The sequence below is a fragment of the Phasianus colchicus genome, chromosome 12 (assembly GCF_987193195.1).
Source record: "Phasianus colchicus chromosome 12, bPhaCol1.hap1.1, whole genome shotgun sequence".
Classification (NCBI taxonomy): Eukaryota; Metazoa; Chordata; class Aves; order Galliformes; family Phasianidae; genus Phasianus; species Phasianus colchicus.
Genome location: NC_143447.1, coordinates 16210629 through 16229386, shown reverse-complemented (window position 1 = coordinate 16229386; position 18758 = coordinate 16210629). Strand labels below are relative to the sequence as shown.

General features: G+C 42.1%; 1 long non-coding RNA gene across 17 annotated transcripts in view; it reads left to right on the top strand.

Annotated features, from left to right (window-relative positions):
• Window positions 1-18758, top strand: part of LOC116225419 (uncharacterized) — a 43546-nt gene that overhangs the window by 8094 nt on the left and 16694 nt on the right. For 9 of the 17 annotated variants that reach the window (XR_016470449.1, XR_016470448.1, XR_016470461.1 and 6 more), the window contains exons 3-7: window positions 13360-13644; window positions 15229-15389; window positions 15555-15880; window positions 16863-17049; window positions 17637-17748. This is a non-coding gene — a long non-coding RNA (uncharacterized LOC116225419). Of the gene's footprint in view, window positions 1-2292; window positions 2341-10614; window positions 10780-13359; window positions 13645-13769; window positions 15390-15554; window positions 15881-16862; window positions 17050-17636; window positions 17749-18758 lie in introns of all 17 variants that reach the window. The other 8 variants (XR_016470456.1, XR_016470454.1, XR_016470458.1 and 5 more) reach the window with 8 other exon arrangements.

Sequence of the window (18758 nt, the reverse complement as noted above, 5' to 3'; positions counted from 1 at the left end):
ACGGGGGGCGAGAAGAGCCTAGAAATGCTACAGAGCAAACAGAGAGGCAGAGAAAAGTCGCCTCTGTAGAGCAATGCAGAGACATTGAGAGCGTGGGGACAAAAGGGACAGGAGCGAGGGGACGGCGGGGCTGCAGCGGGCGCTGGGTGAAGGTGCGGGGTCCCAGCCGTGTCCCCAGGCGGGGACAGCCCAGCTCCGGTGCGAGGGGCTCAAACCCTCCCCTCCAAGTTTGTTCTCCCCTCCTTCTCTCCCTCCTCAAGCAAAATGTGGTGAGTAAAATGGATTTTAGAGGTTTAACCACCTCATTTTATCCATTCCCGTAATGACAAGGCTCGCAGTATGTAATCTACAGATTACTGCCATTCGAGGGCGACCACAAGTGGCATAAAATAAAATAAGATAAAAATATAAATAAAAATATATAACATAAACAATCAGTATTTCTGAAAAGGACAAAAAGGCTGAACGCAGCCCGTGCCATCGGGCTGGGAGCGGATTGCCGGGTGCAGGCGGCTCCGCCGTGCTTCAGGTGCCGGGACATTAAGGAACATTAAGGCCAACTTCCAGCAAATGTGGAAGTGCTAAAGGGCACGGAGCAGGGCAGGGCTCTGCCCATAGCCGTTAAAATACGTTCTTTAGGAAAGCTGGGATTTTTTTTTTCTTTCTTTTTTTTTCTTTTTTTTTCTCTCTCTCTCTTTTTTTTTTTATATATATATATATTGCCTCAAATCAATGATGTTTGCGCCATCTTCAAACGCTGCCTCCTCCCTGGGTGTATTTTCCTGTAGCAGCAATAGATGCGACTGCAGAGCACTGAGTCAAAGCACCGGGAGAAAGTTGGAGCCGCAGTTTAACTGATACTGAATGCTGGGAGGGAAGAAAGGCACTCAAAGTGAGGAACGAGGAGTAGAACCGATGTGGAAACAGCTTTTCATTTCTCCCCCAAGTGCTAATTTTGCTACTGTAAACAAACACTGAAGTTAGAAACAGCTGCATATACTGTGCCGGGCACTGGGGGGTTAGGGGAAGAGAGGAGAAAATGGCTTTTGTCCTCCCGTGTCCCCCTTTTTGTCCATGCATGGCACCCAGCCCCTGCCTTTCCCCAAAGCCGGGGCTGATGCTGCTTTTAGCTGCGAGAGGGGGACAAATAGAGGCACATGAAGAGCATTCCACATGAGCCATTGGAGCTCAGGCAGCTCTGCTGGATCACCAGTGCAACAGGAAACCTTGGGACAGACACAGCCTAATTAACAGTTTTCCATAGCTGAAGCGATTTTTAAGAATCCCAGTGGATTAGACCAATATGTTCAGGTGTAAGGCTACGAGGGCCTATAACTCCTTTTGCTATAATCTTATAACCTCCTTACCTAATTCCTTAGATTGCAGATAGGAAGAGTCTGACCCTGGAGGTCGGAAGGAGCTGGGTTTCATTAACCCTTCCCTCCTCGGCCCCGCTCCAGGGTTCACTGCACTGAGGGAAGGACAGGAGGCAGAGGGAAGGGTTTGGGATGGGGCTCGGCCCAAAGGGGTGCCAGGGCTTCAGATGGTCTCTGCTCTCCCCCAATCTAAAGGGAAAGGGAAATGGAAAGGGAACTTCTCTGTGTCCCCTGCACCGGGAGGAGCTCACATGTACAGACATTCGGGAAACGATTCTTTCCCTTTACATCACTTCAGAGCTTTGCTTTTGTTTTTCTTCTTTTCTAATTTAAGATTATTTATTTATTTATTTATTTATTTATTTTCCCAAACGTGAAGGGAATGAAACATGCTGGATACGTCAGATATTGCAAAAGGCAAAGCAATCTCCATCTCTGGGACCAGCAGCAATCTCTTAAGCTTGTCCATAAGCGAGCTGTAATCTTTAAGGGGGAAAAAAAAAGAAATCTAGGCAAGCTTCTCAGGCTGTATTTGGCTGCTAACACACCTGGTTTATGTTTTAATAGGTAGTTGCATTGTATTGATTCAGGGTACATCATTGATGTTGAAAGTTAATAACTCTCAAATTATATCTATCTGCCTACGTACATAATTGCATACACAGTATAACACTGTAAGAATTTGCATTTTGCTGCACATTCTTTGTTCATAAATCTTTTAACACACTGAATTGTTCCTTTGAAGAAAATGCTATTGAACCACATGTTTAAGGAAAAGATGCTTCTAAACTATATGTTTAAGCAATGAAATTGTTGAGTGAAATACAGGTTTCTTTGTATCTCACACAAACCTTGCCATACGCCAATCTTAACCTGCACATCCGAAATGCCTCTGTGTTTTTTTCCTTTCTCCCAGTCAGAAGGCAGAAATATGCAACCTGCTGAGCGAGGTGGGTACTTTTTGGTAAGTATGTTTAGATATGATCTCCAGATACATGTACCGTACTTTCAAATTCTTGGGATGCTAATTGAGCTAGCAAACAACAACCCAGCTGAGCGTTTCAGCTCCTTCTCTGTTTAACACGCGCTTAATACAGAATTATATTGTAGCCATCCATCCAGGGAACAATATAGCCAAGGAGTCAACAACAATGTTAAACCCAGATCACACTTGCTGCCTTCTATCAGACTCCTCTTCCTTTTCGCGCTTCTAAAAATGAACTCTTTAAAGAGATCTTTTGATTTCTGAGCGTCATAAAAAATAATGAGCAGAATCAGAAGCGGACAGAAAGTTCCAAACAATGGGTCTAAATATTTCATATTCCCACTTACAATTCTAGCCCGTCACTTGTAAAAAGGAACCATCCCCTATTTATTCTTTGGATGTTTTAAAATACAGAAGGATGGATTATTGAGGCTGGCAGCTCCTATTTTTCCAGGGCCTGCCTTTGAGGTGACAGAAATAGAGACTGAACTATGAGGAAAAAAAACCAAAACAAAATAACCCCAACAACTTCCCCCCCCCCCCCCAAAAAAAAAAAAAACAACAAAAAAACACCAAATAAAACCCAAACCCTGGATAGGAATATAGACAGACAGCTGTAGAACTGCATCTGAACTGAATCATACGTACTGCAATAGGGGATGAGCAGAAAAAATAGATCGCATATTTATAACCTCATAATTAGAATACATCCTTATCTCTCTCTTTTGAAATGTTGCAGCTTTCTTGGAAATATTTTGAGTGCATATTTTAAGCTCTATTCTCCCAAATTGAATTATGATGAGGTGTTTCACCAAGGAGTAAAATACTTGTTTGCAATTTAAGGTTTAAGTTTCAGCCACCTATCCATCTCTGTATCATTTGCTTTGTCTTTTCTTTCTCCTTGTGTTTGCAGACCTTATGTAAAACGGTGTTTGTTTGTATCAAAATCTAATTTCTCCGTGCAAGAAAATAGTGAATGTTATTCAAAACAACCCCCTGTGTTTGAGTGAGGTAAATTGGATGAGAATTTTTCACGTGCAAAGAGTTAAAGCTGAACCGAAAACTTTAAAGCAAAGGGATAGCAGCAAACAGTGAAAAATGGCACGTCTGCTCCCTCTGACAAGCTTGCACAACATCACATGTTAAGAAGCACAGTTTTTTGAATCTAAGACCAGTTTTAGTTTTTAATAGGAAATAATTACATGGAACTTTATTTCCAGAGAGAACGTCCCTTCCAGCTACAGTGTTTTGCTTTGATCTGAGCATTAACTGGTAATAAAATAACCATATTTTGGATCCTAAGCATATTGATGCTTAAAGGAATGTTATGCTTTCAATCAAACTCTAACGTCAGATTATCCAAAGGTATTCATCCTCCTTTTGTCAGAAACCAATTTGTTCTTTTACTCCCGCAGCCCCTCACACGTGTTTTTGTACATTTTGGCATTTCATAGCAGAATTTGCACTGTCGAGGTGGAAAACTTGCACATGGGAGTGAGATCACGTTCCAGCCCGTGATCTGTGCCGTGTCCCACGCAGCCCCCGGTGTGGCTGCCCCTTACACTTGTACACCTCCATCGCGCCACCACTGCCAATGCGTATTTAGTTTTAAATCCCCCATTTTTATCGTTTTTATCGTTATTTTTTACCTGGAGAATCAATCACTGGGACCCATCCCAAACAATTAACCTCCCCTTTATATGATGGACCCAAGCGCAGTGCTTCATAAAGCCATGAAAAGGACATCCCAGACACCAGGACCCGAGCCCAAGCTTGTCAAGGAACATAAAGGGAGAGCCAAGGGGAGGTTTTATCTCTTTGCCCCACCAACTCTCGCTAGTTCTAAGTTTCAGTGTGACAATAAACCAGTTTTGATAAGGCAGCTCATGGATTTCTCTGCCACATAAAGTTTTCTTAATAATAAAAAAGAAGAAACTTTATCCCCGCTAAATTAAAATAGGGCAGATGTTGGATATGGTTCATATTAGCCAGCCCTTCACCCCTTTGCCCCTGGCACTAAAGTCCTGACTCTTGCTTTATTCCATGTCTGTTTCTAACTGGAAGGTATTATTCCTGCCCTCGCTCTCTTCTCGTATTTATTTTTTCAGCGTCTAAAATTAAACCTATTCATTTAGCAACATACGTTCTACTTCGGATTGCTAAACCTGCCCAGAGAGGGGAAACGTTTTCCAAAAAGTGATGCACCGCTGACCTTAAAACAAAACATAAGGCAGGGAAAGCTGCTCTTAAAAGGTTTATTTCTAGAGAGTTTTGTAGCTCTGTTGATGTTACAGGGATAATGGCTGTATTGCGACGGGCTTTCAAGGCCCAAGAGGTTTACGTTTGCTTCTGACCATAAGTATAATAACATTTTAAAGGTGCAGGAAGTCTCATCACTTTTCAGATATTTAAAACAAGATTGAAAAAAAAAACCCTTGGGAAACGTAGATGATGGTGGGCGGTCCTGCTGAGAAAGAAGGGCACAGACAAACTAAAAAAACAACCACCCCCCTGAAAACCCAAATAAAAATCAATATTAAAAAATCCTTAGCTTTGCCAGCTTTTCCCTGCTAGCTATATGAAAATCCTGGCTATTAAGCTCCTAGGATAGTACAGCTCTTTTCTCCAGGGTTGCAAAGATAGAATTTATTGTCCATTTGGAGCGCTCAAGTTTAGCTAATAAAAGGCCCTCTGTAAGCAGAAATGCCAAAGTTGATGTTTGGCGTAGTTCTCAATGGTGGAGTTTATATAGGATGGGGCTCTGTGCTATTTAGAATTACTCAAATCTCAGCAGCTGAAGATGATTTGACATACAGGAGTAAATGATAGTAGGCGACGGCTGGAGGTTAATCAGCCCGCCTTTCTGAACTGGGCATTTGAAAGCAAGAAAAAGTGAAAGCTGCTCTCTCTATCCCTTTCCTTTTCTAAGGCACTGCTAACTTTTATGATTTTTTTTTTCCTCTTTCTCTTTTACTATCTGTCTTTGTGCCTGAGGGCCAGTGAAAGAACACTGCAGATTCTAGATTGCTTTCAGAGTTTCCCTTTGCTGATGATGGATTACCATGTCAATTTAAACGGCATAGGATTAATTTGTTTCAATGATTTCTCTTTAGGCTGAATGCCAGTCTTTTTTTTCTATCTCTCTCCTTGCTCTTCAGAATAATAATAATAATAATAATAATAAATCCTTAAAAACCCCAAACGCTTTTGATATCCCATGTTAAAAAGACAATAATAGAAATAGACAAGTTAGGTGTAATGTTGCAACACAGTCATAGGTTTGAGTGTTTTTATCTCATTTTAAGGGGCTGAAGCATACAGTCAGTCACATTAAAATGAAATTGGATCCAACGTTTATTCAATAAATACTTGTCTTGTAGGTAATCCAGAGCAGAGTGCTTTTGACACATAAGGACTTAATTTGTCTTGGATAACAAGTTATTAATATGGCACATTTAAACTTGCCACCTACAATAAGGTCATTTAGATCTATAATATGGCTCATGAGGGAACTCCATAAAGCCAGAAACAAAGTTAGGGACCGCCCTCGCATGGTGCAGCTCCCGAGTCAGCGTGTGGCTCAGGCTTTGCTCTTTCCAAAGAAAGTTCTGAGCCACCCAAACCCTGACGGTTCACACCTGCTCCTCCCTGACAGGTGAGTGGAAATAGGGAGGGAGGAGGAAAAAGCCCAAACACACCTTTTCTGAATGAGGAATCTCAAAAGCCATGCTGCATCTGCAGGCAAACTCATTGCAGTGCTGAGTGAAAGAAACAACATTTGGTTGCGAGGGGAAATTCGCCTGCGTTTCTACTCTGCCTTGTCCATGTGCTCTGCGATTTTCTGGCTTTTAATAATAAGTGAGGAAGTTGGAACATAATCCACCCATAAATGTTATTGCTGTAATTTGACTGCGCCGTGTTTGTTCGCGCATTAGCCGTATACGGAAAGAGAGGTGGGGACGTGTGTTGGCGGTCCTCCTGCAGCCTGAACAAACAGAGGTCTTTGGGTACAGATTGGATTTCAGACCCCCAGTACTTTGTGATTGCTTTAAAAATTGGAAAGCTGGGGAAGGGGTGTTCAGTTTCAGACCCGTCCTCACTGAGCCACGTCTGCAAGAGTCCCATGGGGACAGGAACCCAGTGGGCACGCTGTATAGGACGTGGTTTGAGGCCGGCGATGCCTTCCCTGCACTGCATGTGTGAGCCTTGCTGTGCTGCTGCTTGACATTAAGTTCTTGATTGCTCTTGCCCTGGCAGATTCTGTCTCTTTAAGTAACTAAATCTCATTTTTAAGCTCTTCCTAGGAAAAGGATGTTACACATGAGTAGAAAAATGCAGGCAAGAAAGGCTAATTGAATGAAAAGGGAGAATTAGGTTAAAAATAGAGTACAATCTAGTATCACATTTTCACTAGTGTAACCTGAAATGAAGGTGTCTCCGAGTCCCTAGTGATGCCAGAGTGTTTAGATGTTGGGCACAGATGGAGACACCTATTGAAATGTGTCTGAAGAAGATTAATAGGACTTGTCAGTGTTGGGAAAGCACTGCTTTGCTGTAAATTTCTACTAGCACAAGATGAATTACCGATGAATGCTCAGTTATCAACCCCATCACTATCATTGGACACTAAATCAAATTGAGCAGTTATCTACAATCAGAAAATTTCTTTTAAAAATAGGCATACACCTTAAGGCTTAAACTCTTTAATAAGACAATAGCCTCTGTGGTATGTGTGTGTTCATGAAGGGATGTAGCTGAAAGTTTCTACACAAAAAGCTTCTGTTCTGAAACGAACTCTGAGTTTAGTGTGAAATCGGGCTTGTCGAACAATAGGAGATATTCAGAAATCCTGGTGGTACAATATAATGTTCTGCCGGGGGCCGGATCCACGCCATTAGATTTTGGATTGGGCCCTATTTGTGAATGGCTTTTTGTCAGCGCCGCTTTCTCTTTATTTTTGGTGATGATAAAAAACTTCTCTCTACCTTAAAGACTCGGCATCCTAATCATATATTAATGCAAAATAGCTGTCAAGACACAGGGTGTAAGTATAATGATAACAGCCCCCCCCAGCATATTTAGGAAATGACAGCTTAATATAATGAAATACACGATGAAAGAATAAATGAATAACATTGAAGCTAGGAATATTTCTTTTTACTCTTCTACAAAAGGGGAAACTGTCACAAGCAAAACTACGGCGAGCGTTCACCAGCCCCGTGGTACCGCATATTAGCTGCATTCACCATGTGACGCCGCTGATGACAATGACATTAAATAAGCACTATATATTTTTAGTTTCTAGGACTTCTCTCCCTCTCACTCAGGCACAGCACCGCTTTATCCAAGGAGATTTATCGCAGCATGTTTTCAGGAGTCAATTTTTCCCATTTATTATAGACAAGGGCAGTCATTTATGTATAGGGAGGGAGACAGGTACAGTGCCGTTATCTGATCGGTGTCCACAGCACAGCCACCATCCTAATGGATGGTAAATTCCCACTGTGTGGGATCGGGCCCTGCCTGGGCTCCGCAGCCCAGGAATGCATCCTCCCCATCTCCTCCACACATCTCACCTGTGATGTGTGCTGCTTTGTGAGGAGGGAATAACGTGCCACTTACCACAAAGCACGGCTTCAAATCCTTTGTGTGTTTTGCATCCCCAGCTTATTATTTAGCACCTTAAAAATGTGACTGGGGAAGGGACAGCAGCCGTTATCACCTTTATTTTTACACCCACATTTTTGGGCAGCAAGCACCCTGTATTCGGGCCGGATTCTCACTCGGATGGAAGTTATTACCTTCTGGCAGAACGGAGCCGATCTCAGCCAGCCGCAGCCCATGCCCTGCTCACGCGGGCTCTGCAAAGAATCACCCTTGTTCATTTATTTCCTTTGGAGGGTATGATTCCTTGAACGTGTTCGCTCTACGGAGAGCAGCGGTCAGTTTCTAACTTTATTTTCCCCCCAGCAAATACAGACAGAGAATATTAACAGGGGATATTAATAGAGCTGAGTGCGGCATGGTGCTAGTTAGGTGTAGTAGCTGAGAAATATGAACTAGTGAGCATAATCCATAAACTCCATTTGGTTACTATAATACTCCAATCTGTATTTATTACAACCCCACTCTGATGCTTATACAACAGCAATTGCTAGATTTATACACTCTAATGGTTTCACAATAGGAAAAACCTGTGTTCTTTATCTTTCTTTTCCTGTCCAAAATAACCCCTTCCACATATACTTCAGGCTTCTCTGGACCTTGTCTGGGTTTAATCACAGGCTGTGGGACAAAATGTGCATTATTAAGAAATATAAATATTTTCAGAAGCAATCAAAGGGTTGAAAGATTGATTCGGCATGTAGATTGGATTTAATTCGAAGCAGCTTTGTTCTAATGAGTACTACTGGGATACAAAGACAGCAGCCGCTTATGGCCACCAGTTGGGAGCTTGGATTCGCGGCAGTAACCTGTCAAGAATTTCACCCAACTGCCAGGTATTAAACAGCAGAGTTCTGGGGAAGTTGATGTCCAGCCTCCTCCATCAGGGGCTAGAATAGGATTTCAGAGTTCCTATTTTACCGAAATGACAATTAAGGATGATTTCTTTGCATAAGAAGGTGATTTTTTTTTCCCTTGCAAAAGTGAACTGTGGCTCACTGCTGGCTTGGAAGATCACATCCTCGCTGGGAGACCCAGCAGAACCACCTTGCTTGCCCTGCTTCCCTCAGAAAAGCCTGTAGTGTCCTACAAAACATCCTCAAAGCTGAGAAAATGGGACACTTTGCTGCTTTACCTTCAGATTAAAATAAAACAAAACAAAAAAACCACAACAAAAACCTAAAATTTCAACGTTTGCTGTGTGGGGGGGGTCACGTCACAGGTACTTGGGAGTGCAAGACCCTGGAAACTCTCCTAAACGTCGAGCGTACAGTTGGAATCACAGCACATACAGGATCAAACATCCACTAGTTTCTCTCTCCCCGTAGCCCCCCCTTGCCTACTTTTGTCCATAAAAGCAATAGAAAGAGAGAAAGCTTGAATTTTCTGAACTGTTTCACCCATCCACAGCTGGAATTCCAAAGTGAAATGAAAATGCCTTTAAAATCAACCCTACATGGGAGCCTGAGAGAACAAGTTTTCCTTTGTTGTAGGGTATAGTATTATTTGCTGTAGGTTTTTGATATACATTCTAAATTAGGCCTGCAAAGGAATGCTTCATCTTTAATTCATCACTCTCAGCTGAAAGAGATTAGCAATGTCTAGCACGCACCCCTCGTATGGTGCTGACCTCATCAAGTATGGCCTGAAATTAATTAGCCTCATTCATTCCAAATGGAAAAGGATAATGGAGCTGCATTTTAGAGATGACCATCACAAATTGTATGCAGCATATTTAAAATCCCTCCCCCCTCACTCCCCTCCCCATTTAAAAAACTATGTAGATTAAAATTCTTTCCAGAACTTGCAATATGTCAGAGTTATCAAGGCATGGGAGCAAAAACCGCTCCGTTTTTATTTGTGGAACTGGGAGCCACATTTTGTATGTGTGGCTGTAAAAGCGGCGAGTCTGTCTTGATGGCAGAACACCTGGAATTAATTTGATATTTCCAGGTGCTCTGGAAAACCGAGGCATCAAGCACTTGATGTTTAAACATTCTTCCACCACTCCCTTAAATCAATATGAAAGTGGTGTCCCTTTGTCATTCATACATGCAAAGTGCTAGCACAAACTCCAGCTTGGCTTCAGAGTCCTACATCACTCATAATCTAATTAGAAATCAGAGCAGAGCTGAAGCAGCATTCTTTGTGGATTCTTGGGCAGCAAATAGGGATACTTGTCTTTTGTTTCCCTCCCCGATGGCATTGTTCACAAGCTTTCACACCACATCTCTAAAGGTGGTTAGGTGCCTCAAGATGTTGACAGCCCTGAAGGACAAGATTATTGAGGTATTTAGGTGCCAACCCTGGGTGATTTCAAACAGAATTAAGCAACTGGACGTTACTGGGGGGAGAAATAAAAGAAAAAACATCCAATGTGAATGAAAAGCTCTAATCTAAAACACAACCGATGTTTTTCCGCGGTAAAATTGCCTGCAGGGTTATTCTGCTGAAGTTTGCTGATTCTACCATGGTCAGCAAGCTCCTGGCTTCAGGCAGTGCCTCTGGGGCTGGGCATTGTGCTGCCCTTTGCTCTGGTCAGTTTCTCAGAGACAGGGAACACAGCAAAGAACTCAAGCTTTTCCGCAGGATTTTGGAAGATGCCAATGACTCACAATGGTGAGGTCTGGGCCAAAAGCAAATCCAGCCTGGATTCCTCCTTCTGTGCACTCCTCTCATGAGCAATGACTGCTGATGGAACCCATCCTGCTCCTCATCATCAGATCATCAGGAGGGCCTGAGACAATTCCATGGGTAAGAGACATGTTTTTCCTCACACCAAATAATGCACTGCGCAGATTGCACGCCCAAGGCTGGATACACTGGGAAAAGGCTTTATGAAAATAGACAATCAGTTATTTCTTTTTAACACAAATATTTCCTTTCCAAAGATCTCGTTCAGTAGGGCTGCCACTGAATCCAGGATTGAGCCCGTTATTATTAATCCTAAACGAATTCACATTTGTCTACCATGAACAAAGCTGCTGGCCATCTGATAATCCAAATTTACTCAGGAAAAAAGAATGAGCAAACGTTAGAAGCAGCAGGTGAAATCATACCACAGTTATTAAGCCCTCTTTCAGGGGAAGCATAGGACAGATTAAATTGTTATGTTAGGCCATGTTGTGAGACCACGTCAATTTTGTTTGAGATCTTATCTCAGCTCAGAACTGTTTCCTCCTAAATTAAACCAAATGCTGAAGACATGAGAAGCATATTGAACCAAAGATGCAAAACTTTGGGTTTAGAAGCCTTCCGATCTTTTGTCCACACACTATCAAGTTTTAGAGCTCCTGAATATTAAATAATAATGATTATCTTCAATTTGCATAAATTCATTTGTCATGCTGCAACACTGGCACAGATTTTCCTCACTGTTTCTTTGCAGCAAGGTGTTGATTTTACCTGAAAGCTGGTTTCATTTGCCACAGATCTTACAGACTGTGATCCTATGCTTATATTAAGCCTCATGCACTAACCAAACGTGGTCATTCATTCTGTCTCTGGTGCTCTTAATCTCCCTTTCCCAAACACCATTGTCCAACACAAACAAACAGAATTTTACAGTCAGAACGAACAAACTCAACTGGCACTTTGTCCAGCTGTTACCGTGCCCAAGCAGTTCCTGAGGTTCAGAAATGCGGTGTAATTCACCCTGGATAAGAAATCAGATTTAAAAAAGAGCTGAACAGACATTTTCAGGAACAAATAAGTTTCCAAATAAGCAAGCTTTTTAACTCAGCCTTTCCTATGTTAGCACTGCAAATCAGTATAGTCTGCACTCAGAAGAACCCTGCTGAATTTGAATTGTCATAATTAAATACTGTCCTATTTCCCCCAACACAGCCAATCTAGGAGTCTCACTTCTGACACAGGACTTTTCTCAACTAGGAACAACCTACTAACTTCCTACAGCAATGATTTAGGCTCCAAGCAGTTTCATATTTTTTTAGAAAACAAACCATTACCAAAAGCACGCTTCATCACTGGTATCAGAGAGTGAGTAACAGAAGTAATATTATTATTTAGCTGCTTCTAAAGACAAACATAATGATTGTACATTAAATAATGCGAACTACTCAGCTGGACTTCCAGTTACCAATATGCAAACTGTGTTCATCCATCACTTCATTCATCTCAGCTGTAACCATTGGTTAATGCTCAACTGGTGGGTATTAACACTGAGCTGCACATCTGAATGGGAAGAAAAGGGGAGTGCAAAGCTGTGTAATTAGCTGAGATGAGTAGGACACCATTGCCAGCCTGAATTTGTTGATGACACCAGGCATTAGGCAAGTAAATCTTTACCTACTGAAGTAACAGTTCACTTGCTTTCAGGAATGACATCCAGGAGGTACCTATGCACTGCTTGGAAGTTCTGAGCACAATATAATGATTCAAAATGGAGGCTCAGCTTTACTGTGAAAAACTATCAATGTTTCTTATTTTAGTTTCATTGCAAATGTTCAAGAGTGTTAAAGTTTGGTCTTTATGGGTGGGAGTTAGGATCTCATCCATGAAGTACTGAGCACACAGAGCAATTTGGGTGATTTCCATTCTCATCGAGCAAAGACTAAGGAGGTGCTCAGTGGCACCACTGGGGGTTTGCATGTATGGTAGGGGCCTTCTGTGAGTTATAGCTTGCTTCTATTTGCATCATATATCAGTTACCTATAATAGTTTCTCCTAACCTGCTGAACATTACATATCCACACATACACAGTGAGCACATGTGCTGAAGTATAGTGAGTAGCCACTTCTGCTCTTTATCCCATTATTTGGCTCTCCTGTAAGATTTTCTTTCCATACATCCTAATGCCACCATCCTTTTCTTGTAATAACATAAATTAGTACTCTATAGGTGTAATTACAATAAGAGTTATTTTACTGCAAATACTAGAAGCCCATAACCTGTAATTCACTTTTTCTGATACTCCTCTATTCTAACACTAGACATGTTATTTTAAACCGTCTAGGACCTGAAAGCTAATTTTATATAGTGATATGTAACAGCAATGGAAGCTAAGCATCCTCCTTAGCCCAGGTTTTACAGCAATGTTGCATTTCTTCACCAATTGGTGCTTGGTTCACCTACAAATACCATACCTGCCATCCCATTTATGGCTGCAGTATGAAAAATAAACAAGAGGAAGCATGATACGTCTTTATCTGTTTAATTTAAGGCAAGAGTATATGAAAACTTAAGACTTACTAGCCTGGAATAAATAATCCCTTGTACTATTCCATGGCAGATTCAAGGGCAACAAAAGTATTTGTGCTCTCTACCATGAATCTGCCATGCTTTTCATCACACCAGCTACTCTTCTCTTACAGAGATGAACAAGACAGTGTGCTTATGGGGACCAAACACGTTAGAACACAGTTGATGGATCTGGAGCTCTGACTGCTGGCCAGCAATGGCTCAGCATGGACTGCTCTCATCCTGGCTGCTCTTCAACAGTACTTTGAGCTGCATGAAGACCTAAGAACCAAGCCAACAGCAAGAACATCACCAAGAATCTGAGAATCAAGCCCGCACCAAGAGCATGGCCAAGTGTTTACTCCTCTTCCAGACCATACCTGAAACATGGTGTGAAGTTTCATTCTGTTCTTCTGCAGGTAGGAGCACTTTTTTTCTGGCTCACATCTTTGTGTAGACTTACTCTAGGTTACAAGCTTTAGTGTTAGCAATGAGCAAGTCAATGACACTAAAATAATCCATGGAAACCTCTGTCTTCCTCTAGAACTGACATTGTTTCATCATTTTCTCTCCATTTTCTGGATAAATGCCTTCAGCACGAGAAGGGCACGCTGGCTCACACCCCACTTTATAGCTGAAAAGAACAAACTGACAAACATTTTTAATATGCTGCTGCTTATCAACATCCCAGTGAATAAAGGCTGAATGATATTTCCCTTTGGTTATTCATATGTGTACATGGATATGCTGATAAACTGCCACTTAGTCCAGAGGCTGTACAGAAAAAAATTGCCAGATAAAATACAGTATTCCTAGTGAAAACCTTTATGGAATATGTTCCTGACCCAAGCTCCTACTGGGAGATGCACAATAATGCTCCCTGAGACCTGGCAACCCTTCTACGTGACCATATGGTCTGCTCAGCTCTTGCAGTACCACTGCACAGCAAGTGAGCACACAGCAAAGTCAGAGCAAGCAGAGGGCTGTTTAATAGCATGGATTCTGTGGCTACATAAAACTTTTCCAATACTTCAGGAATGGATTCTTTTTCTCTATTGAAGTGAGCACTGTTTGCAGAAGCAGGAGAGTGCAGAGACAATCTCTTTGTGGCAGGAGTTTGCAGCCATCTCCTGCAAAGCCAGTGCTGCTGTGGAAGGGTCCTGCCTGATGTGTCAGAAGTTGTGTTTTCTCATGGCACTACGCTGCCTTCATCACTTTTTTGTCTCTATATGCTATGTAATTTGCTCAGTAATTGGAACAAAGAGAGGAACCTGAAGGTAAAAGTCCCACTGCTGATGTAGACTGGTGCAGGGCAAAACATCAGCTGCAGTCACTGTGTTTCTGAGGGAGCCAACAAAGCCAGGCGAGTCAGTGCTAACAAGCAGATCTCGTCCTGCCTCCGCTCCTCGCGCTGGCAGAGCACTGTGCTGAAATCACTGCAGCAGGGATCGGGCCAGGAATGAGCGGCTGAGTTGCAAAGCAAATTAATTCCTGCCAAAAAAGTTCAGCTATGCTCAGAAGTATGTAAAGTGTCCGATTTGAGAAGTGTCAAGTAGCATTTGTGACCAATTATCCAAGATGAAGGGGGCAGAGCTATGTTTATACGTACTAATCTTCAGCCAAAGTTTGAAAACTCCAATTCATGGACACGCATCAGATTTCCTTTCCAGGCTTGGCATTTGCCTGTATGCACGCACGCACATTGCTCGGGGATGACAGGAAAACATGATTACGACTTGCAAATAATACAAATAAAAAAAAAAAAAAGTGAGTGGAGCTGCCATGCAGCAGCAGCATGGTAATTAAGCCTATACTGTGATAAGTGGAAAAAAAAATCACAGACTGCTGTATGAGTAAAATAGCTTTATCAGCTGAGCTGAAATATTACGGGTGATGTGTCTGCATTGTTATTTTTCCACAACCCGAGAAGCCTTGGGAAATGATCTACACAAAAGAATATGAACTGAAAGCTGCCTCTGCCATCTTCTGTTTAATTAACACAGGTATACCAGTTTAATGCAATTAATCAAGATAGTAGGGATTAAACAGTAACTCACAGCTGAACGCGACAATGTTATCAATTCTATGGTGCAAAAGGGCTGGAAGAAAATGACTGCAGTGACTAGAAGCACTGTGGGCAAGAACAAGCTGACTGGAGTTTTGGGTGAGTTTCAGAGGTTTATATTGATCTAGTGAAATTTAAGAGTTGTTGATTTTTCACGTGGCCAAACAGTTACCCGTCTTGCCCTTTCCTTTCCCCTCGCAGACCTTCCAGGGTAATCCCCCGAGTGGCAGCAACTCTTAAAGCGATTCCTCTCTCTTCTAACAGGTTCCTGATGCCAAAGGTCTGACCTTACAATGAGCAGCACACGGGGTGAGATCGGGCACTGCACTGAGCTTCACACACAGCTATTTTGGTAACCAGAACTGTGTAGTCAGGATAGTACAAGCACAAGCACAGTGAAGGATTTATCAACGTGTTAACTCTATCAGTGCTGTGTTCCTGTACAGGTTCCTGTGTCTATTTCAGATCATAAACTCAGGCTTGCAGAAATCTTTGTCTGCAGGAGAGGCTCAGCCTGGCTTACTACCACCCCACTGCCCTTGTTAATGCACATACTTCCAGCCCTGATGCACTGGGACCACCACTGCCGGGTAAGAAGTTGGCTGCGTTTTCTGGGGTCATTCTCTTGGCTTAAGAATGTTAAATTGGGTGATAACAAGGAGTAACCAAGTCCCTTTTTATGGTTAAGTTGACACTTGCCTTCTAGTAAACAGATGCAGAGATGACCCTCCTCATTTCTCACAGGTCACCAAACAGCCCTGGGATGGGAAAGGTTATTGGCCATTTACCAAACTCTGTTTGACTTGGGTTCATGGGTGAGAGATGAAAGTGCTATACTGCATTACCCATCCCCAGGGCCAGCCAGACTCCCTAAAGCAGTGTTTTATTTAACAAAGCAACAGCTGACTCATGAGAATCCAAGAGTTAAGGAAGAGAGAACACAATTTCAACTGCAAATGCTTTCTTAGGGCAGACATCTTAAAGCAAAGAAAAACTCCTTGTTTCAGTGTTGCTCCAGTACAGTTAATGATCAGCATGCTTCTCCTGTAATGAATCTCCCTTCTTACCACCAAAACTTCCATTGGGCAACTTGTGGTGTTTCAGACTCTACACTGTCCTGTTTCACTCCATCTTTCTGGGAGATGCTCCAACACTGGGGCAAGCCTGGACCAGCTGCTTGCCCATGAACACCTTCTAACAGTTTCAAAGACCAGTCACGGTGTGCCTTGCCTCTTATCCAGGTGAAACAAGCAGTTTCAGGATCATACACAAACCATTCCCCCGACCTGATCTACCCAAACATTTTGAATATCCCAGTGCTGAGATGGTGACAGAGCTTCTTGGCTCTGGAGAAGCAGTCCTTGCTACTGGGATAGTTGAAATCCTGCCTTTTAAAGATGATAGGTGCAATGCTTAATGCTGCAGTGGCTACAGGAAAAACATCTGCTCAGATCAACCAAGAATTTAACCTGGTCTCATGTTAAATTTCTTAAGATCCCAAAATCCCATATTGTTCCAAATTCACTGGCAATAATCAAAATCCTCTTTTGTTTTTTTTCCTTCCTGTTCTAGTGTGAACCATGAAACATTCAGAAGTTGCATTTATCATCTGATGCTACTACATCATCGTAGTCCATCCTGTTTCTCTTCTATCTTCTCCTTAATTTAATAGCCAATTTCCAGCAAGATCTTGTTGCCTAGATCCTGCCAACAACCAGGGAACAAGCTCAAGCCAGCAGAGAAAATGAACAACCAGAAGGTAGGTGAAGACTGATAAATGCAGGCCATTCATGTGACAGAATCCGATTCATTTTCATGCCAGGGAAATTTTTAAATGGGACTTCTCCCAGTGGAGGGCTCACACTGCTCAAGGCCTGCTTCGCTATAAAGACAACACATAACTATTCAGGCCTTATGATTACTTTTTATTACTAGATTCCCATCACAGGCAGTGAGGGCAGAGGTGAGCTCAGGCCCCAGTTTACTACCATGCGCTGTACAGACTGTACAGTAGGAGCCCTATAAAAGGTGCTGTCTGCTTTACGGGGATGACAAATGCAGCCAGGCTGAGGGTTGAAGTGGCTGGTCCAAGATTGCAGATCCTATCAGCAGCAAAGCTGGGGACCCAGCCCAAGCCTCTCTACCCCCAATCTACTGGTTCAGGCACTTTTATTTTTACATTTATTTTGAGTCACTGAAATGATAAATCAAGCAAGTGCCATGTCCTTTGAAACACTACTTATTGTATTTATAGAAAACATTTAGTGGAGATTATTAAGTGGAGAAATTCATCAGGAAAGAAATATAGGCTGGGTGTGACTGAGAAACTTGTGCTATGTTCTGCAGTACCAGGATTGTGCCATCCTATCCTCTGCTGTCAGGTTGGGGTCCCAACCACCATTTGGAGAAGCAACTTCCATGGAGATGTGAACAGAACAGAATATGAATACAATTCTGCGTAAGTGGATTTTTGTTCAGTTTTAGTTTAATGCAATGTATAAAGTCTGTACGAAGTCTGCTGTTAATCCCAGCCTCGTCATAAAAATGCATTTGACCACTACTTGTTCAATCCCATAACGCATACCTGTGTACCATACCGTAGCAACACCCATTCCATTTATATATTAAAATTATTTTACCAGATCAGCCCTTTGACATTTCACATTTCTTTTGTAAAAGATTCTATAGCACACATCAGTTGTGCTACCTCTCTACCTTCTGATCAGTTGGCAGATTTTTTAAGGCTATTTTAACTTATTGTAACATTTCTCTACTTTTTTATTTGAGTAATAGAGGCTTTCACAAACATATTACAACCTAAAAACAGCTCTCAAAAACCAAATGGATACTCATTATCATTTTCTCTTCAGTATTTGCAAGTTCTGGGTTATCTTATACAACCTTAACACATTAGCTAGTGTTTTACCCTTTGGTAGTTTTGCTCAATTACAGAAGGTAGTGATAATAGACAGATGTGTGTTTGTAGATTTCTTTACAGATGAAATCAATGAAATGTCCTGAAGTCTAGCAACTACTTAATACTAGTTTATATGGCCCTCTTTGCTCCTACTGCTGCTTTGAACCAATTTATTTAGTCATTTTGACTTTACTCAGATGCATTCCTTCCTGCTGCAACAGCAGTTATACAGGATGTTTGAAACCATGCAGTCATTTCCATTCTGGATTTCATGAGGGTTTATTCTTGTCTGAGTGATGAATCATACATACATCCCTCTGTGGATTCCAGGTGAGTTACTCACACTAGGTGCTTCCAAATAATACACAGAAAGGTGACGAGAAAATGACAAGTCTCTGCCCAGTCAGAAAGCTCAACAAAGGTAAATCAGAGAAAAATGCCCTTAAATTTTTTCTAGAGGAAACTCAGGGCCAGAAAGTTTCTGCCTTCAAAAAAGCATGACGAGCAGGGAGGTGGAGTTCTTGCACTACTGACTGACCAACGGCTGCTCC